The 5,429-nt window shown below is 39.7% G+C and overlaps 1 pseudogene; it reads left to right on the top strand.

Moving 5' to 3' along the window:
• The window catches only part of LOC110269358, a 20,676-nt pseudogene that overhangs the window by 12,153 nt on the left and 3,094 nt on the right, over nucleotides 1-5,429 (top strand).

The raw sequence follows: 5,429 nt of genomic DNA on the forward strand, positions 1-5,429 counted from the left end.
GCAACATTCTCATAGTCCGGTATATCCTTCTATCAAATCTACCTTCACTTTTATATTATTATATAAATAATTAATTTTTAATTTATTATAATAGGATCTATTTATGAAATTTGGTAAATATAACTATTTATATTGTCTTTTTTTATCAATTTAAATTTATAGAACGAGTAATTTTATGATATGATATTAGAATTTTATACTCTAAAAATCTAAAATTCAATTCTGGATAAATAGGTTTCCAAATTTCGTAAAGTGCCCTTGAGGTTTAAAGTGCTCTGCTAGGGTTTAGCAGAGAAATTTTACTATCTATAATTTTCTGTGATCAATCGATCATTTCGAGTAATCTAGTGTCATTGTGTCAACTTGATCAACATGGCAGCAAACGCTGCTACCGCTGCTAGCAATCCGAGACTGCAACCTGAAGAAGAAAACACAATAATCAGTTTTGATGAGAAAGACGTGCAAGTTGGGATTGAACGTTGTGCAAGAAGTTTAGTTGGGAGACTTTTGGCGGATAAACCATTCTCAAGCGGTACTGTGGAGGCTGCTATGTACTCTATATGGAGGCAACCGGAGGGTTTTAAAGTGGTAGATCATGGAGGAAACATATTTCAATTCTTCTTTGGAGATGAGAAGGATATGCTTCGTATTGAGAGGGGTGCCCCTTGGCTATTCAAAAACTACATCCTGAATCTTAGGAGATAGAAGGAGGGTGAGAATAATGTAGAAATATATTTCACTCACGTGCCAATATGGATACAAATTTGGGGTTTGCCAGAACAATTCAAGACTAAAGAACTAGGAAGGAAGATAGGAGGCTCATTTGGAGAGGTGCTGGATGTGATATCTTCCACGTTCAAGGCAAGGAGCATAGCATTGTTAAAATATAGGTAAACTTGGATGTAACAAAACCTCTCAGAAGATATGTCAAGCTTGTTAGTCCCAAAAACCAACAACTTGAAGTGGCATTAAAGTATGAACAGATCGGCACTTTTTGCAATTATTGTGGATTCATTGGACATGAGACAAGAGCTTGCAGTTTTCAAATTGAAGATTCGTTGAAGGGAGAGGTGGGAGAAGAAAAGTGGTGGGATTGGTTGAAAGCCGACCAGACGGGAAGAAGAGAGGGTGCTACAAAGGATAATCCTAATACTAATCTGCCTAAAGGGCAAGACAGCTCACACAACAGGGCCAAAAAGCCAACTCCAGTAAACTTAATTAAGGGACTGGCTAATCTATCAATGTAGTCTCAAGGAAGAGAGGGAAGAAGTGAGGAAGAAGAAGTTATGAGCAATGCTATCGTTTAAAAGAAGATACAAACAGCAAACTATCCTCCACAAATCAATACCGGATCAGCAATAGAAAGAAACAATGCTAAAGGAAGAGACGAAAAGGAATATTCAAAGGGGATTGAAGCAACGACGTGCTTTGTGTTTGGAGAACAAGGGCTGCAGCTCACAAAATCTACTAGCAAGAGACAAAACTTAAAGCAGCTAGCAAGGAAACCTACTACAGTGTCTGGAGTTAAAAGGAGTTCACATGGAGAAAGGGTTCCACTCAATAAGAAGAAATTATGTTCAGAAGAAAAAATGCAAGCGGAAGAGGGAGAGGGTGCCACCCCACAATGTGCACCCAGTGACCAATGAAGATGATGATGTGGAACTGTCGGGGTATGGGGAATCCCCTGACAGTTCACAACATACAAGGGATCTCTAGATCTCATTCTCCCGATGTAATGTTTTTATGTGAAATAAGAATATTACCACGAATGTTACAACTCAATGCAACAAAGCGGGTTTTCAGCAGGCATATTATGTGGATCCTAGGGGTCAATCTGGTGGGCTAGTGCTGGCATGGAAGGATAATGCAGTTGTCTCAATTCTTTCTAGCGATGACTTCTTTATTTTCTTTGAGTGGACAGACCCTACCAAACAAAGGAAATGGGAAGTAGCTGTTGTTCACCTACATTGTGATGACAACATTCGGTTTAATCAATTCCGAAGAATTATGGAGATCAAAATGACAGTCAGCCCCTATTTTCTTGTGATAGGCGACTTTAATGCCATCTCCGCCTATCATGAGAAAGAGGGAGGAAGAATAAAGTCGGCCTCATCAATAGAGGCTTTCAATAAATTCATTAGTGATGGTGAGCTGGTGGACTTGGGTTACGAAGGGAGAAAATTCACTTGGAGCAATAGACGATACGGTGACAACCTAATCATGGAACGGCTGGATAAATGCCTCTCTACACATCATTTCAGAGCAAATTATTCGCAAGCAACAATACTACATTTAGATGATACAGGCTCTGACCATTGCCCTTTGATGATACTGGTGGACAGGGAGGAGCACAAGGCAAAAAGAAGATTTCGATTTCAGGAAAGATGGTGTGACAATGTGGAAGTTCTTAATATGGTGAAAGAAACATGGAGGACTGAATTTGATGGCTCTCCAATGTTCAAGCTGTTCTCTAAACTGAAAAAATGCAGGCATGTATTGGTAGAATGGCAAAAATCTGGCTCTAGCGATTCGCAACACCTAATTTTGGACTTGGAAAATCAATTGAAGCTGGAAAAATTAAAGGGGACAGAAGCAACAAGATCAACTATTTTACAACTGGAGGAAGAATTAGCTGAAGTTTACTTACAAGAGGAGAGATATTGGAAGGAAAAAGCTAGATTTCAATGGCTAAAATGGGGTGACCAAAACACAAAATTCTTTCATGCTAAATTCCAAAGTCGAAATCGAAAAAACAAGATTTTCAGACTACAAGACAGCTCGGGTAATTTCAGCACAGATCCTGGAGGTATTGCCCGAATTGCCACTGAATACTTTAAGGAGCTGTTCACTTCCTGTAACCCCTGTACTGCCTCGGCAGAACTGCAATCTCTGGAGAGGAAAATTGATGATGCTACTAATAGAAAACTTACTAGAAGCGTTTCCGAGGAAGAGATCAAGAAAGCTACATTCTCCATTAACCCGTTCTCAGCCCCAGGAGATGATGGATTCACTGGAAAATTTTACCAACATTATTGGGAGATTATTAAAGGTGATTTATGTAGTGCTATTAAAAGTTTTTTCTCTGGAGGTCGGATGTTAAGGGCATTCAATCATACCCATATTTGCCTAATTCCGAAGATGCAAGGCACAGAAACCATGAGCCAGGTTCGCCCCATTAGCCTCAGCACGGTCCTCTATAAGATTATATCTAAGATTCTTGTCCACAGAATGCAAGATATTTTGGATAAAATCATAAGTGCTAATCAGAGTGCATTTATTAAAGGTCGCCTGATCAGTGATAATATACTAATAGCTCATGAGCTTATGCATTTTTTGAAAAACAAGAACCATGGGGATCATGAGATGGCAGTGAAGTTTGACATGAGTAAGGCTTACGATCGGATTGAATGGTGCTTTGTTTGGGAAGTCATGGAGAAGTTGGGCTTTTGTTCTAAATGGATTGACTGGATCAAGGAATGTGTTACCACTGTGTCATACTCTGTTACTGTGGATGGTCAACCTCATGGTTACTTTAAACCATGCAGGGGATTGAGGCAAGGCGATCCCCTTTCCCCCCTATCTTTTTATTCTTTGTGCAGAAGGACTTTCCCATCTGCTCCACAGAGGAGAACAGAGGAGAGAGATCTCAGGTCTACGACTCAACGGTAGATGTCCTACGATTAGTCATTTATTCTTTGCAGACGACTCAATCCTATTTTGCAAAGCTAATGAGCAGGAGTGCCAGAGACTATTAAAGATTTTGGAAGATTATAAGAACGCTAGTGGGCAACTTATTAACTTCTCTAAGTCTTCAGTATTCTTTAGCAAAAATACCCCAATACAGATTAGAGATGCCCTAGCTGAATCTCTACAAATTTCACATGTGGGCAGACAGAATAACTACTTGGGACTCCCAGCAGTAGTACATCGATCTAAGAGGCAGACGTTCAATTTCATTAAGGAAAAGGTGGAAAGGAAGCTGCAAACATGGAAGAGATCTCTACTATCCGTTAGTGGTAGAGAAGTTTTGGTGAAGGCGGTAGCTACAGCTGTACCTATCTATACATTGAGCTGCTTCAAACTCCCTGATTCATTGCTTGAGGAAATACAAAAGAAGATTCTGAGTTTCTGGTGGGGTCAGAGAGGCTCTGAAAGGAGGCTACAGTGGGTGAGATGGAATATAATTTGTAGGGAGAAGAAGTATGGGGGACTAGGTTTTAAGGACCTTAAAGCGTTCAATTTAGCTATGCTAGCCAAGCAAAGCTGGAGGATTCTTACTAAGCCTGAGTCCCTAATAAGCAAAATTTACAAGAGCATATATTTCAAATATTCTTCCTTTTTACAAGCCCCAACAGGTCAGCAGCCATCATGGGCCTGGAGAAGTCTACTAGACGGAAGGAGAATTCTGGAGGCAGGGATCGAATGGAGGGTAGGAAGAGGCAATCGGATTAGGATATTTGAAGACCCATGGCTAAGGAAGTTTAATCCTATTTCAGACTACCAGCAAAACAATTACAATCCAGACATGGTATGGGTAAACCAACTCATCAACAATTTCAGATAGTGGCAAGAAGAACTAGTTAAAAGCATATTTAGAGCCGATATTGCTACTGAGATTCTACAAACAACTATCTCAGAAGATGGGGAAGATAGCATTACCTGGAAGTGGGAACGAAACGGATACTACTCGGTGGCTTCTGGGTACCGTATTGCTTTTAGACTTTCTCACCCTCCAATCCAACAGCTCCCGGAAGTGTGCAGAGAGAAGAGAGTTTGGAATAGCTTGTGGGACTTGCAATGCCCACCAAAGGTCAAAGTCTTCCTTTGGAAAGCCCTCCACGGTGGTTTACCTGTCCGAAACCGATTACACAATAGGATGCAGACGATCGAAGATATATGTCCGATGTGCCATGAATTAGGGGAATCAGTAAATCATTGCATATTTGACTGTAAGCATGCAAAGGAAATCTGGAGAAAAGTTGAATTTGAAAATTTTGTTACCTTCAACAGCTCTGAAGATTTTTGGAGGCGATGGATAAAGCTTATAGAGGTGCTGAGGAGAAGACCCAATTGGAAGACAAACTGTGCTCTTACTGCAATTCTCGCTTGAAAGATCTGGCTAGCACGAAACCTTAAAATTTTTGAAGCTAAAGACTCTGTCATTGATGTGCTCTATTCATCTGCCGTGGAACTCCTTGAAGAATTTGGGAAGAGAAATGTAAGGTAGTGACTACAGTAGATAGATTCAAGAAATTCAGGTTGTCATATTTTGATTCTTGTAATGGGTTAGTAGTGTAATGGGTTAATGGATAATCTTTTATTTTATTGGCTGTCCAGATTGGACCCTTATCTTTGTATATTCATTTTACAAATTTAAATGGATATATAATTAATTTTGAAAAAAAAAATTCTGGATAAATAAAAAAATA

Source organism: Arachis ipaensis, chromosome B03, assembly GCF_000816755.2.
Source record: "Arachis ipaensis cultivar K30076 chromosome B03, Araip1.1, whole genome shotgun sequence".
In the NCBI taxonomy this organism is placed as follows: domain Eukaryota; kingdom Viridiplantae; phylum Streptophyta; class Magnoliopsida; order Fabales; family Fabaceae; genus Arachis; species Arachis ipaensis.